This window comes from Amblyomma maculatum, chromosome 6 (genome assembly GCF_055883805.1).
Source record: "Amblyomma maculatum isolate TAMU_Amacu chromosome 6, ASM5588380v1, whole genome shotgun sequence".
Taxonomy (NCBI): Eukaryota; Metazoa; Arthropoda; class Arachnida; order Ixodida; family Ixodidae; genus Amblyomma; species Amblyomma maculatum.
The window spans coordinates 135,755,608-135,771,780 of record NC_139349.1 but is presented as its reverse complement, the minus strand read 5'-3'; the positions used below and the strand labels follow the sequence as shown (position 1 = coordinate 135,771,780).

General features: G+C 48.7%; 1 protein-coding gene and 1 non-coding gene across 2 annotated transcripts in view; one reads left to right on the top strand and one right to left on the bottom strand.

Moving 5' to 3' along the window:
• Window positions 1-16,173, top strand: part of fra (neogenin protein frazzled) — a 356,063-nt gene that overhangs the window by 34,607 nt on the left and 305,283 nt on the right. The window lies entirely within an intron of this gene.
• TRNAK-UUU (transfer RNA lysine (anticodon UUU)) lies at window positions 3,554-3,626 on the bottom strand. Its single transcript has one exon. It is a non-coding gene; the product is annotated as a tRNA-Lys (tRNA).

Here is a 16,173-nt window from a genome sequence, read left to right as displayed (position 1 = left end):
AGGCAGAAAATACCCGCTCGTCGAGCGAGAGCCGGCGCTGCTGATGCAGTAGCTTTTTGCCTCGCCTGTGCATCCGTGCAGTTTGTTTGCGGTGTCTTCTTTCCGGCACCGCCGGAAGACATCTGTCTTCTCTTGCCTCTCTCCTTTTCTTTTTTTTTTTCCGCGCCCTTCTCGAAGCAGCGTTGGTTGAGTAGCTTGCGCGCATGTGGCATGGTGTGTGTGCGCGCGCACCCCTTTCGAGGACAGGCCATATTTGGGCGCGGAGAGGTAGGCAGTCAATCGAGGCCTGAGCAAAAAGACTCGTGGTCGGAGCCGTTGCTCTGTGGAGCCTCCGCTGGCCGCCTTATTTAGAGGAGACGGCCTGCTCGTCGTGACAGCGTCGCCGGGCTATTGCGGACCTGTGAGAGGAACCGAGCAGCCTAAGGAGCCGAAGGCGTTCAGGCTACAGCACGCGGCACCTGACTGAGGGGCGCGACGCGATATGCCTCGCTGCTTTCCCACCAATCTCTGTACATTTATTTAATCTGCTCCATGAAGTAGCCTTCTTGGACTGACTTTGCCCAAGATGCTGTGCGCTGATTTCGTCGACGAAAACTAGCACAGGCGTTGCGAGTGTCGAACAAGTGTACAAGAAGGGTTTTGGAACCTAGAGTAAATTGCTGCGTTTTCCGTAGTCGAAAGTACACGTAAACATGAAATGACTCCGTGGCAGCCTTATCACCTTGGTGAGCGGCTGCATAATCATGGCGGTGTCGGCAGGCGAGAGCAATAAATATTCTGCTGTGGCATATTGCCGCAACTATTCAATTTGTTCTTTTTCGACAGCCGCCAGCACGCGGCCTTATCACTGTGATTCCAACGCGCGGATCGTTTCTGTATTCTTTGTTTGTTCCTACTCTTTGTCGTGAGACGGCGCTTTATCATTTTCTTTGTCGCGCAAGACGCGTCGAGATGACCTCGAAGATTCCAGCCGCTCGCGTGTGTTTCGACAATGTTCCAGGTTATGCTAGTCACCGTTTGCGACTTGATCTAGACGTTTCTTCGCCGCCTTTAAATTCAGCGTTGACGTGTGCGACGGGCATTCTTCGTTCGACGATCGACGAGCACGTTTGTTGCTATCGCCGCCGCCGAGTTGCACAGCTCCTTCGCGGGCGCAATTCAACCCAATAAAGAGTTGGTCTCTGTGCTAGTACGCTTGTCGTCATTTTTGTGCCTACGGCCTTGCTGTTACGACGTGACTATATAACTATAGCAAAGCGATCACTTTCCGCATAACGCTTTCTACCTCTGCTTTCATCAGGCTCCATTGCTCCCACGCGCGGAAAATGTGTAAGCACGCCAAATTTTGGTATGACCCACCTAAATTTTGAGGTCACGGCTGGATTGGTCGTACTCAAATTAGGTTAGTTTCGAAACTGATTTCGGTCAAATTACGACAAGGTCAACTTTCAGTTGCCCAGTGGGCCAAATTTTGGTATGAGCCACCTAAATTTTGAAGGCAGTGCTGCTTTGGCCACACTAAAATTAAGTTAGACACCATTTTGGTCGAATGCGGACAAAGTCCAATTTCTGGTGTACAGAGGGCCAAATTCTGATGTGATCCATCTATATTTGGGGTTACCACCGAATGACCATATTGAAATTAGGTTGGACACCACTTTTGTCGAATTCGAACGAAGTCGAATTTTGGAGGTCCAGGGGGCCAAAAATGCGTGCGGCGCACCTAAATTTGAAGGTCCCGACTGAATTTCTGATGCTCAAATGAAGTTAGACACTAATTTTGGTCAAATTGGGACGAAGTCAAATTTCGGCGGTCCAGAGGGCCAAATTTTGGTATGGCCAACCTAAATTTGGAAGGCAGCGCTGCTTTAGCCCCGTTCAAATTATGTTAGACATCAACTTTGGTGAAATTCGGATGAAGTCAAACTTCGAGAGTCCAAAAATCCAAATTGTGTCGCCCACCTAAATTTAGAGGTGTCAAATTTCGAGGGTCCGAACGGCCAAACATTGGTGTGGGTCACCATAATTTACAAGTCTCCACTGAATTGGTCGTACTCAAATTAGGTTAGGCACCAAAATCAGACAAAGTCAGGCTTCAGTGATCCGGACGGCACTTTGGTATGGCCCACCTAAATTTGGAAGTCTCCACTGAATTGGTCATGCTCAAATTAGGTTTGAAAACAATTTTGGTCGAAATCGGACGAAGTCAAATTTCAGGGGTCAAATTTGGTGTCCCACCCAAATTTGTTGGCCATGACGGAAATTAGACTAAAATTAAGTTAGGCAACAATTTTGGTTAAATTCGGGGGTTCGGAGGGCCCGATTTGGTGTCCCACCTAAATGTGAAGGTCTCGACTGAATTGGTCATACTCAAATTAGGTTAGGCACCAAAATCGGACAAAGTCATTCTTCAATAGTCCGGACGGCCAAACTTTGGTATGGTCCACCTGAATTTGGAAGTCTCTACTGAACTGGTCATACTCAAATTAGGTTTGTAAGCAATTTTGGTCGAAATCGGACGAAATCAAATTTCAGGAGTCCGGAGGGCGAAATTTGGTGTCCCACCTAAATTTGTAGGTTACGACTGAATTGGTCATACTCAAATTAGGCTAGATAGCAATTTTGGTCGAATTCGTACAGTGTCAAATTTGAGGGGTCCAGTGATATGGAGGTCGCCGCTGAAGTGGTCATACTCAAATTAAGTTAGACAGCTATATTGGGTTACAGGTTACAGGTGGCGCGCCGCAACGGCATGAGGCCTAGACGAGAGAAGGGGACAAGCACATGCGCACCAGTTCTTATCAGGTTCGTGCAAAGTCGAATTTCGGGGGTCTAGAGGGCCAAACTTTGGTATGGCCCAACTAAATTTGGAGGTCACGACTGAATTGGACTTATTCAAATTAAGTTTGACAGTAATCTTGTTCAACTTCAAACGGGGCATATTTCGGGGGTCCAGATGACCAAATTTTAGGGGTGCGGACAAACGCTCTGCTTAGACATATGCTTAGGGGAACTCCCTTTCGGGAAATCTCGCTCGGTGCCCGGATGGCCACATTTCGGTGTCCATGACTGGCGGTGCCAGGATGTTGATTATTGGTCTTAGCTCGATCTCACCTGAAAGTCGCGGAAAACGGAGCCAAAAACATCTCATACTTAATATTTGTAATCACCGCGATACATGCAGATGTGCGCGGTGAGTTCTGTATGCGTTGCATATGATTGCCACGTTACATGGCATGTGCCGTGAAAGTTCCCAACTCGCGCCATGGCCGCTTTGGACGCTGTACATTGTCCGGCCAGTGATATAGCCAGGAATATCTTTCAGGCAGTGTTTTACGCCGCCGGTGGAACAAAAATGTTAAAAAAAGAAGAAAAAAAAAACCGAAAGTGTGGGAGGGATGGAGCGCTCAGAAATTTTCAGAGTGCGTTCTGACACCGAAGCTCTCCCCTTCCCCCGGCTACACCTCCGTTCGAGACCGTCGAATCGCGTTTCCACACAGAATTATTGGCCAACATCCTAAGAGTGAAAAAAAAAAAAAAAAAAAAAAAAACACGCCCGAGCAGGGGCTCGAACCCTGGACCGTTAGGTTAAAAGCCTAACGCTCTACCGACTGAGCTACCCGGGCAGCCACACGGATTGTAATTATCTTGAATGCATGCTAATGCAGATGTTGCTCGATGGAGTGAAATTTGAGAATTTCCAGTTCACAACTTGATGGGCGACATCTGAATGGCACCATCAGAAAAGGGGAAAGTGGAAGAAAAAAAACAAAGCGAAGGAGTTGCTGTAGTGAAGGGCGACGGATCGACCTCCCGGCGAGTTTCTTCGTCGGAGGACCTCCCCTAAGCTCTTGTCGCTTTCCGAATTTTCGTAGATGCTGGCTCTCTAGCGCCGACATCATAGCAATGCGGGAAGCCGGGAACCGACGTTTGTTGCCGAATTCATCGTCACCTGATCGGACGTGTTCTGGACTCAGTGATGGCTGCCGTGACGTCACGTGCAGCCCGTAGCATTTGCTACGGTTTGAGCATCCGTTTAACATTGGAAAGAAACTGCCTGCTCTGTCGCCTCCGCTTTGTGACCAGTACCACATGCGCTCGATGGAAGCGCACTTCCATCGACCGTGCCAGTACGTCGTAGGGGATCTGTTTTGCTCGTCAGGCTATCCTCGCCCATCAGCGATTCACGTGTGTTCTGTATACTTTTTGGGGTGTAGCAATGGTATTGCGCTAACATCAGGTGTGACGTGTGAAAGTCCGCTGGTCTGCCTGTCGGTGTTTAGGCAATCGCGGGACGGTGGCATTGGGCGTATCGCACGATAATCTCTGTTCTTTGAAAAAGATTTTCGCCTCGCTACCTGTCGCGTAAAAGCCCCCCCTCCTTGCACTTGCCCACCCACACAGGAAGACACACACTCAGGTGACCTGTACAAAAAAGCGTACAAAAAAGCCAGTTTTCGCGCTATGTGTACATAACAGCGTTCGCTCCAAACACTGACGGCAAACCTCCCGCCTCCGTTGGGACAATGTAATGAGACACTGTTTCTCGCAGCCAGTTAGTGCACGTGAACTCACTTCGATGGCGATGCGCCTTGGAGCGTCGTCGCCGCTGACGTGCGGTGCCCGCAGCTGCACGGTTTCCCAGATACGCCCCCTTTCATCGCAGAGTGAGCCTGCTGTGAGAGCAGCTGTGCGATCGCCTCCTCGCCTGTGTGTGTCCTCACCCGTGGTTCAGCCGTTGATGCCCACCATGGAAATGTGGCCATTGGGCACCGCTGAGAGAGAGAGCACGCATACGGGTGCGCGTATCAACCTCAACGCGGCAGGCGCTACCGTGCATACGGCTGGAGCGTTTACAAAAGGCGACCGTTTACTGACGTCATTTGTGGAAAGTCCCCTCAAAGACTGCGTCAAGAAAGTTCGGCTACGAAAGAGTCTGTTTCGGGGCGGATTTAAGTTGGAGGAAGAACTAGAAATGCGACTGCCATTTATAAAAAGAAAATTTTTCCAACGGGGAACTGGCACATTTTGAATGAAGAAAGCCCAGCATATGCATTGGTGTGAACTGAACTGTTACCCGCTCCCCCCTGAACCACCGCCCCTGAAGTTGCCACTTAATTCGCCTCTGAACTTATCTTGTTTCGTTCCGTCCTAGCTGTCTCTCTGTTGGCGTGCATTGTGATTTTGCTGGCCAAATATGCTTAGCTGGGGCAGGCTTCTAACAAGATTTAAGCAGGTGTTCAAGAATTACCTGTAGCGTTTACCTGACCACTTGTATTGGAGAAAAGGGATAAAGGGAACGAGAACAAGCAGTCCGCGCTTCTTCCAAATTCCAAAGAGTTGCACGCGTACATTCGCAGCAAGCTGAGTATGGACTAGACTTCGGTGGCCGAAGTATCCTTGCCTAGCGGAAAGTAATGGATTTTTGGTGCAAGTAATATTTACTTTTGTCTCTTCATATGCAATGAACATTGATACTTCCGTTACTCAAAGCGACAGGAGTATTTGAAGGGGGAAGCGTGGCCCACAATATTCTTCCCGCGACTGTAGATCGAGTTGGATATGACGTCGACGGAATTTTGCTCTACCGAATCGAAGCCAACGTAATAAAAGTTTTAATAGATCATATTCACATGTGCTTGCGTCGCTTGGCGTCTCTGAGAACGGCCATGCTTCTACGGCAAAACATAAACAAAGCGTCGCCATTTTCAGAATGTGCATTTCGGGAAACCAGCTTTACGAGCTAGCATAGTAAGTGGTTTTATTGTAGAATAAAATAAAAATAATAAAGGAAGGAAAAAGATTTTTTTGCCTGCCCCGGTATCTGCTTTCGAAATGAGCTGAAGCACTTTAACTGGGGCGGCGGAAATAAAGGAATAGCAAAGGGACAGGTAGGAGGAATCAAAGAGGTACGGGAACGACAGGGAGAAATGACAGTTTAGATTAAAATATAAAACAGTATAATACAATAAGAATTCGTATTTTTAGTGTACATCTAGAACTGCATTGCCCATAAAGGAACTTTAAAAAGCTGAACTCAGCGTTTATGTTGGTGGCCTTCGTTTTCTTAATATAATGTTGGCCCGCACAGTCAAAAGTAAAAAGCTGATTGAATCAGTTAATTTTAATAACCTAATTGCTTAATCACTTAGCTCTATCACGTATACATAATGCCGGCTTTGCTGTACAGTTCACCTGCGCAGACCGCACTGACTTATCTCTCACAGGCTCTAATTAACCTGTAAACGGCAAAAAAGAACACTCGGTATATTACAAGATTACAAGCACGACGAATCTCTCAGACCTGCTTTTGCTTGTCTGTGCTAAGCGTTTTGCTATCGAATACGATTGCCCCAAGTCTCTCTTTTTTTTTTTTTTTTTTTTTTTTTTTTTTTTTCGGGCTAGGGAGATTCCCGGGTGTGAACTTGTTACTCACTAGCGGTTTGATATGGCGTCTTCTGCCACGCATGTTACTTGAGGCTGTGAAACAGGTGTGGAGTCCTATACTAAAAAGGGTGCTGGAGTTGGCCCTTTTGAGAACTACCCATGTTACCTCAGCCACCAGTTCTTCAGTAAGCAAGCATAACTCTCTTGTGACGACTTGCAAAGGGACGCCTCTGCTGGCTAATCTTTCTTCCCCAGGACAGGGTGCAGAAGCTTATCTCGTTTTGTCCATTTTCTGTCCACAAAGGTCACATTATTTGCCTCCCTCTGTGCCTGATGGGGGTTCTATAAGTTTTGGGCAAAGTACGCATCACTGGAGCATGCCAGGTTTTTTTACTGAAGTCGACACATCATGCAACAGCTGTTATAACTTTTTGTACCCTCATTTTATTCCTGTTTGTTGGGTTCGTGATACCTGGACTTTAAATGTTGTGAGTCTCAATAATCGGCTCCCCGAAGTTTATTTTCGTTTCCCCCTTTTTCTTCGCAGGTAAGCCTCTTTCGTTGGCACATCTCCGGAGTGGCGGCCATGTTCGCCGTGACAGCAAGAGCTCTCGCCTCGGGCCAAGGTGTCTTGTGGCGCAGTCCCACAGCTGCAGTGCCTGGTATGTTGGGTTCTGTTGCCGAAGATGTCACCCATGGCGGGCCTTGTGGAGAAAACTGCGGCTCTAGCTGTTTTATATTGCGTTCAATCTTGCGCTTCTGCACCACCGGAGCGAGGTAAGACAAGGTGTTCGCCAGCCATCATACAGTGTGTACCGGCGGGTGGAACCTTTTTGCGGCCGGCGTTGAGGTGCCTGCGGCTTTCGCTTAAACAAGTTGCACGGCACGCGCTGCAGTAGAATGAAGCTTCGCCTTCGCGCAGCCAACACCGAGTAGTGGTTTTCCGTTCAATCATTACGAGCATTCAAATCGTAGTACACAAGCTAAGAGCAGTCTGCATGCGAGCGGCATCTGTGGTGTGCACGATGAAGATCCGCGAATGAAATAAAAAAAAATGTTGTGTGGGATGCGTCTTGTACTCGTGAGGCAGCGTGTGCCGGGTAAAGCTAGCTGTACGGTGATGTTCCGCAGTGGTCGCAGCTGGCGTACCTGCGGCGCCAGCATACAAGTTGACATTCATGAAGAGGCGCCAGCAGCTGCGACTATACGTCGGTCACGACCATAGCGCCTGTACCGCCTCAAGCAGAGAAGCAGAGCACACGGCGAGATCCGTGATTAAAGGTACAAGCCAATGGGGGCGTCATGAAAGAAAGTGGCGGATGGGCCTCTATCCAGTCAACGGCGTCGACCGATTTTCATAAATTCACAATATTATAAATCCTCTCTTATTTATGCCATTGCATCTGGCAGCTGACACCCTGCACTTCCCCCCTCTTTTCTAAATGGTATACGCTGCCGGCTGCAAGAGGATTATCCACGCCGACATGAGAACTATAGTAATCCACCGAGGAGAATTTGCCACCTTTTTTCTTGAGTTTAGCGACGTGAGGCTGCGTTGCACTTCGGCATGTATCCTGTCCTGTCTGGGAAGAAGCATGGATGTAGGTGCTGCTCCATTTGCTCATGATTCTGCTACGTCCTGCTCCGGAACACAAAACTGCGCCAAAACTGCTCCGGATCAGCTGCCTCGATATTTTACCGCCAAATTTAGCTGAAATATATATATATATATATATATATATATATATATATATATATATATATATATATATATATATATATATATATATATATATATATATATATATATATATATATATATATATATATATATATGAAGGAAAGAAGCCAGCAGTCGGCGAGGCCAAGGAAAGCGTTGGGGATGGTACTTTACGTCTTTTTTTTAATGTTTACTTGGATAATTACAGAGATTAGTAATGTAATCTGTTTAGGGGAAAGATAATTAAACACAAAGTAGAAGAAAAAACAACGTGCCGATGGTGGGAACCGAACCCACGACCTCCGAATAACGCGTCCGGTGCTCTTCTAACTGAGCTACACACACACACACACACACACACACACACACACACACACACACACACACACACACACACACACACACACACACACACACACACACACACACACACACACACACACACACACACACACACACACACACACACACACACACACACACACACACACACACATATATATATATATATATATATATAAAGAAATGTTATCCAACCTTGTCCGGTTCAGCTATACCGTGAGAAGCGCAGCAGGTAGCTGGTAGCATGTTGAGTTGCGCGTCCACGCTTTTGGGGCCGTCGTAGTGGAAACAGTGGTAGCGCGCACCTGTGGCCGAGGTGTACAATGCACCTCGCGCTGGGCCTGAAAAAAATATATATATATATATTTTTTTTATACTGGAGAAGCATGAAGCATCAAAAATATTTGCTTACAAGTAAGTTTAAAACGAGCCACAAGAGACTGGAGGAAATTGCAAAAAAAAAAAAAAAACTGCTCTGTGCACGTGACATATGGAATCTCTTTCCGGCCCTTCGAATCTTCGGTCGAGAGAGCTGTGAGCGATGCAGCCACTGAAAACTTCTCGACCGATACGTTTTGGAAACTTGTCCGTCTACAGAAAACACTAATACATTTGCTGGGAAAACAAGCCGCTTCACTAGGGAGCCTCTCTGTCAATGAGAAGCGTGTCAAACAGGTGTCAGGCAAAAACACATATAGTACTTGGAGCTTTATGGGGGTGATACCGTGAACACGCCAATCACCATCAACCTTATCAAGGCTGTCGGAAAGCTGTACAGGGCTTATCGCCAACACGATGAAATTGACGAAGACACTGCGTCACTGAAGCGAAAACGTGAGGAGCCACTGGTATAAGGCAGCGAAGTAAAGAAGCTGAAGGAGCAAAGGGCTGCCCTTCAATGCCGTCTCTCTATTCACCCTGGATGCACTACTGACCTGTACCCAGGAACTTATCAGCGCAGGGGTAGGAACAGGAATAAAACATTCCTGTTATCAAATGCGTTTGACCCTATATAGACATGTTCCATAACATGATTGTGATGCTCCAGAAATCTCGTTTTGTTGCTCCAAAGCTGCTTCAAAGTGGCTTGGCCTTACACTGCCCCCTGAGCTGCTCAGAAATTCTCGAATCTGCTCCCATGCCTGAAGGAGTGAAAGGTTCGCCTTTCTCCGGCGTGTGCTGGAGCCAGCACGGCATTATCTGTTTCCGGAGGATTCTGTGCTCCATACTTCTGGTGTGCCATTCTACGTCGTCCAGAGGACACCGTCATCTTCATATCTCAGAACAATGGGCTTGGCTGCTTGAATCTGCCATCGACATGATCCAGTATTCTGTAACGGAGAACTATCTTATTTCAATACAAATGACGCGCAGTGTTTGAGAGCGCTCTAAAAGAACGCTTTGCCGTGAAACACCTGTGCCTGCATTGAGACTCGGGAGCGCGGCGCAGCACCACCACCACCCTGTTGCGTCGGCTAGGGTACAGTGGTGCCTGGTTACACTCAACACCAGGGGGGCGAGGGAGGATAGGCGGAAAGGTCCATGGCGTGAGGCACCGTGGCTTGAGCATTACTGAGCAGTGAGCACAAATGTGCCGACGTTGATTCTTGGGACTGCGGAAGCAATAAACAACCTAACTTCTTCGGGCCCTTCAAATGGCGGAGACAGCTCCGGGCCAGCAAGACGCTGGGTTCACCGGTAATTTCACAATCGTTCGACCGCGTGTTTTTTTTCTTTTTTTTTTTCTTTTTCTTTTTTTGTAATGGCCCGTGCTGTAGGAGAGAGGGAAGGAATAGCTCTCTGGGACAGAATTTGGCGGGAAGACGAAAGACTGTGTGTGCTTCGCGTCTGGAGAACAAGTTTTTGTTTTGTTTATTAGTATTGCATAGTTTTTGCATGCATGGAAACTAGAAAGTAATTTTAAAAGTAATTTAATTACTCAGTAGAAGTAATTGTAATGTAATTTAATTACAATTACTTTTAGGACCAGTAATGAATAATGTAATTTAATTACTTTTCTGCTATTTTCAGCAAAGTAATTAGTAACGTAATTTAATTCCTTTTCAAAAGTAATTTTGCCATGTATGATTGAGAGCAACTATGATCCTTGCCGTGGGCTTTCACTCGAAAAAGGGAAGCAGATCTCAAAACGGATGCTCAGGAAAATATAAATAATGCACAGCGGTGGTTCGTAGATGATGCTGCCAGTTGGCGTTTCATTGCCGGAGCAAGCTGAGAATGTGGGTTTCGGTGGGAGTAATTATCAAGAAAAACGCCGCTTCAAACAGAGCTACACCACTCATTTTTATCCGTACTCTGTAGCGGAGGCAGTAGCTATAGCAGCAGTAGCATTCGCTTTCTTTTATGTTCACGAATACCAAATCAACGTTTAGGCAAAAGCGCACTGACCTGTAGAAAGGCAGTTTTTGCCGAGTCAAGAATAGGAAATAAATAAAGTAGGACCGTGCCTAAGGAAATGGCAATGAACGTGATGAATAATTCATGCACCGGACCGCGGTGGAATAAAGCTCGCGGCCAGACAGTGCGCAAACAGTGCGTATATTTCCATAGCGAGCTGGCTTTCCGTCCTCTCTCCAAGGCATTACGCAAAGCTCAGCGCCACTCTGTGGGTAGCAATCAGCCAAAGACGGGAGTCGTTAGCCGCGTTGCACCATTTCTTGTCTTGGTCGTGTTTCCCCTTTGAACTCCTAGCCAGTCTCGGAGCTTGTTGCGCGCGGTGCATACACAGTAGTGTCTGTCTGCGGACAGTATAAAGTAGCAGACAGGAAAGTCTCGGGGTTCTGACATTGACCAGTCGGGTAAACGAAGCGTAAGCATCGCCCTTTGCTGTACTCTTATCTCTTGTCGAGATCGCTGCTCAGAGCTTGTACTTTTAAATCTATGACTATCGTTCTTGTGTACACAGTATCTCCCTTGCTGTCTTGCTTTCAAGACTACTTTGATCCTTACGTATACACACAGCCCCGGAAAGTACTTGGTGCTTCGCGGCGTCTCTGCGGTCTCTTAGGAGAAAAACTAAGATAGTAAAACTTGTCCACTCCCTGACCATTTTCTTTCTTTTTCATACGCTTCTATCTTAGCGGCTTTTTTTTTCTTTCTTCCCCGGTCCAACTTGGCGCGTAGTCAGCGGGCTGGTCGTGCCGCTTCTGATGCGGACCCTTTTCACCTTGCCCGCCTTCTCATCCCTTTCTCCCGACTGTCGCAACTCGATCCTTCATTCATTTTTTGTTCCACATCAGGCTCCTACAGCACTACAGCTGCTTATCTCTTTTCTTCTCCTGACGACACGTCCCCGGGCGTTGTGAATTCTCGGTTCCCCTTTATTTGCCTCAAACTGCGATCCTCGCGAACGGACCGTGCTTTGATGTCCGCCGACCCCTTGACTGCTGCTTTCTCCTTAGTCTTTACCGCTTCTTTTTTCTTCTTCTTTCTCTGTTTCTCCTTTGGCCTCGCTATGTGGTGCTCCCATGGACAGCCTCCTCCTTTGCAAGGGAACAGATAAGAGGCGGTTTTTCGCCCGAGCTGTCTCGCTACTTCTCCGCCCCTTTGCTTGCTCTCTTAACTTGCGTAACCAGAAAACGAGAAAGAGCGAAGCACGCGAATAAAGCGCTCCGAATAAATCTCTGCCGAGGACCAGTGTGCACAACGGAGCGACGTTGCGATGATCGTTCTCCTTTCGCGTGACAAAACACGGGTCGTGTAGAATGTGAAGGGAGAGAATGATAAAGGAAGAGTGGCTGTACCAGTTGAGGAATGCGAGCCAGTGTGCTGTGGTGCAATGCGTCCCTGGAAGACACTTGACTGCTCCGGGTGTTCCCGTTCGGTCCGTTTGTTGCCGGCGCGCTATTTGCGCGACGATGTGGCTCGTGCAGTGCCTCTGCAGGGCTCAGTAGGAGCGGCCCCCTTGAAAGACGAAAAAGAGAGAAAGTAGTGAAAGCGAAATGTGCAAACGCGATCTGATTCTGTGTAGCTGAAACGGGGTTTCGGAGGTGTCCAGAAGGCAAGAGGAAATGGGGCTCTTGTGTCGCCTCGAAGTTATCAGCTTGTGCCCTCTCTGCTGTATGTGTGTTTGCCTCGCCGCTTTCTGTTCGCGCTTAGATTCTTCCCTCATTCCGCAAGGAAGGGACTGCGGGATATTCGGGTTGAATCTGAAAAGTGGGGAGCGTACATGCCTCGGCCGAAAAGGGTTTCTCTCCTGAATGGCTCCCTCTGACTGTGTGATTTGTGCGCTGTGAGCATCCCGCTTCAGGCAGGAGAGGAGGAAGAAGAGCGGAAGGAGTCGGGAAAGGAGGTACGACGGCTTCCTGCTATCCGCGCAGCTCGTCGCCTCGGCGAACGATAGTTTCGCGACTGCTGCCGGGGCACCTCGGTTGCTCTCGGTGCTTGTGTTCGGGGGGCGCGTGCACAGCGTCAAATAGCATTACGAAACTGCGGCGGGAGCTTCCAAAGTGGCTCGAAGAAAAGTGGCAAGTCGGGGCACGAATACAAAAGCGAGTCGCGGTTGGAATGATAAGAAGAGGGTGAAAAAGACCCGCGGCGTCTGCATACGCGTAAGCTTCGTATAAGCCGCTGGCAGTGTGTGCTGTGCAGAGTTCGCGGCACACCGCAGTAGCTGCGCGGGAGATTGGTTGCCCTCACTTGCGCCTTCATTTTTTTTTTTTCTTCTCTTCTCCTGATCTCAAGAGCCGCTTTATTGAGGCGGGGAAGAGGATTTCTTCAGCCTCTCACGGAGACCGTTGCCGCACTCGTGAAATGTGGGAAAATGGGCCACTCCTTTCAGCTGGCGAGTGTATTACAAACAGTCTCTGTGCGTGTTTCCGGGTGCGCGCGGTTTTCACGCCCGTTTGCCGATGCAGCGTCGTACTACGCGTGTGGAGAGAACTGGCACTTCTGTTATACGTTCGTGGCCGGTACTCTGTTCTCTTCCCGCGGTGCAGGGCGCGAATGGGCGGGTGAAATCTTGGGAGGCCCGCTACTTTGTTCGGTCGCTATCTTGGCGGGCTGTTACCTCGTTGGGTCCCGATGACGCTAATGCTTCGGCGTACTTATGATCTCAATGTTCGAGCGCGCCGTATTCTACGTGTTCGTGCACTCTGGAAACATGTGCAGCGGCTGCTGAGAGCCTTGCTCTTTCGAATGCGGCTATTTTTTGCTAAAGAAAATTAAAAAAAAGGAGGGTTGTTGGGTTAGAATAGGGACAGGAGCTGGCGGAAAAGAAACGACGCACACTTCGCTTGGCATGACTGGTCGTCGTTGGACGATCGGCACGATCACAAGGAGAGGGTGGCGGCTCCTAGCGGCCAAACTGCGGGTGTGTTTGGTGTTTGGTCTTATCGCGCGTGCTCGCGTTTTGTCCGAAGACGCACGCGGAAGCAGCGGCTGCACGCCGGGGCAATTCAATTTGGTCGCGGAGATGGGAACGCCGAGAGAAATCAGCGAAGGACGTCTCTAAATTAAATTTCTCCCCGCTCCTCTCCGCGAAGAAGGAAAATAAAATGATGCAAGGAAGAAAGAGTGGGGGCCCATGCACGGCTTCGCTCCTGTTTTATACGTTCTTTAATTCCCCCCTCTCTTTCCATTTCTTCCGGCGAGGAGTCTTCACGGGAGCGTGAAAAAAATGGGGGGGGGGGGGGGGGGGGAGAAAGGAGCCTGTCACTGCGCCCTGCTGAATCTCGGCGAGTGGCCGGATTATTTTTTCTTCCTTCGGGATCCGTGACTCGTGTACATTTTGTTCCTGTTTGTCTTCGTTTCTCCGGCGGCGCTTCTTCCTGTGTGATGCGCTCTCTGGTGTGCGCCGTTGAAAGACTGCAGCCGCTCTCCCGAGGCGCTGCGCGCTCTTTCGCCGTAGGGTTGGGCAGCTTTGATACTGCAGACGCCGGGGTTCCCAAACTGGAAACGGTACAAAAGAAGGCGCCAAATTTCGTCACTGTCCCTGTGCAGCTGTGAACATCGCGAAATACGCCTTTACAACTTGGTAGGAATCGGAATGCTACACTAATAGTTGCAGAGACGGCAGTTTGGTGACGATGGCGATGATTCTCATATTTGTGTGGAGCATGAAACAATCGTCCAGAAATAGTCATCGAGACGGATATGGTTTATTTCGCCTCCAAATGTCTTCGTGTTACGCGGCTGCAGGGTGGTGGAGCTGGTTGCTTGGTCATCGGGAGAAGACGCCAAACCTCAGTCCACATAATTTTATCGGAGAAGGGATTAATAATGCGTGACACCTAACCTATCTCCAGAGGGGATCGAGCTTTTGGTGGTGTCACTGCGACACTCTTGTCTCACAATCGGCAGAGAGACTGCTTGTCACCCACTATACGCGCGAACGAGTTTGAGCAGCAGCCAGCGCATATGTAAATAATGGTGCTCGTAAAGGGGGGGGGGGGGGGGGGGCAATCAAGCTTCTCGAGGTACCGAAGCAGCATAATACGCCATTAAGTAATGCGTGCAGAAAGCAGAATGGGAGTTAATCTTTCTTCGCTGCACACGGTTCAGGTTTGGATGGTCAGTTGTGGAGTGAGGCCGTGAATTAAACTGTTTAAATGTGTTCTTCTCCATACTGAGCGATCCAATGCACATATTACATTCAAGGTCATAAAACTTGACTACTGAACAGGTGATGTGAAGGAGCAGCGACGGTTACGTCACATCGCGAAGGAACAACAATGTGTGCAGCACTGCAGTCTCTGTGCGAAGTTTAAAACCGAGGTTGCTTGCTTCTGAGCCGCACCGTGTAACTCGAATTACGTTCCTTGTATTCCAAATCTCCTCAAAGAAATAAGATTTTTTTTTTTGTCCTGCCCTCTCCAGATGGAAATAATTCCACGAAGGCTAAAGGAGCACCATACACTATACACGGCTTAGAAGCACAATTCCGGGGCCTTTAACTTTGGACGGATACTGTACGTATATGTAGTTCTCAGGTTCGGGACGTCGATTGTTTCCATATTGGTGTTTTGCTCGAACTACAGAAACTCGGTGACGCTACAGGGTCATCTTAAAATAAATTACAGCAACAACAACAAAAATATATAAAATGGAGAGGAGACAAGTGCTGTTTCATGCAAGCGTGTCGTCAACCGGCCACAGACAGCAAGACGTGCCGTGACGTCGTCTCAAGCGATAGCGTGCTGCCTATCGTCCGCTGCGTCACCATCAGAGCACATATTTAAACGACGCTCGTGAAATAATGACCGATCATTTTGCTTGTGTTACCGAGATGGTTTAATGTGAACACAAGTAACGCGGTGACTGTGGTCACGGTGCCCTACATCTCCATTCGAATACTTTTGGGGGCACCTCTATCGAGCTACACGGGGACGATGCTTTCAAAGCGCGCGTCGGCTTTTGTAACTGCGCGGTCAACGGCGTCACGCAGGCGCCTCCTTAGAGCGCGTTCCAACTGGAGATAAGAGCCCGGGTCGCGCACCCGTACCACTCATAACGGTCTTCGGGTATCCATCCGGACTACGTTTCCAAAAAATAAACATAGGGGCGGGAAGGCTCGGCATAAAATAAAACGGCTGCTGGCCTCACTCGCGTATCTTCGAGGGCCATTCGGACCCGGATTTCTCTACATCCCCGTTCCGATACGTTTTCTTTCACCGAACGCGACCACGTAAACAAAGGCGGCAGGTCGGGCGCTGTTTGCACTTTGCAGTGGGTATGCTGCTATAGGGGAATAATGGACGCGGGCT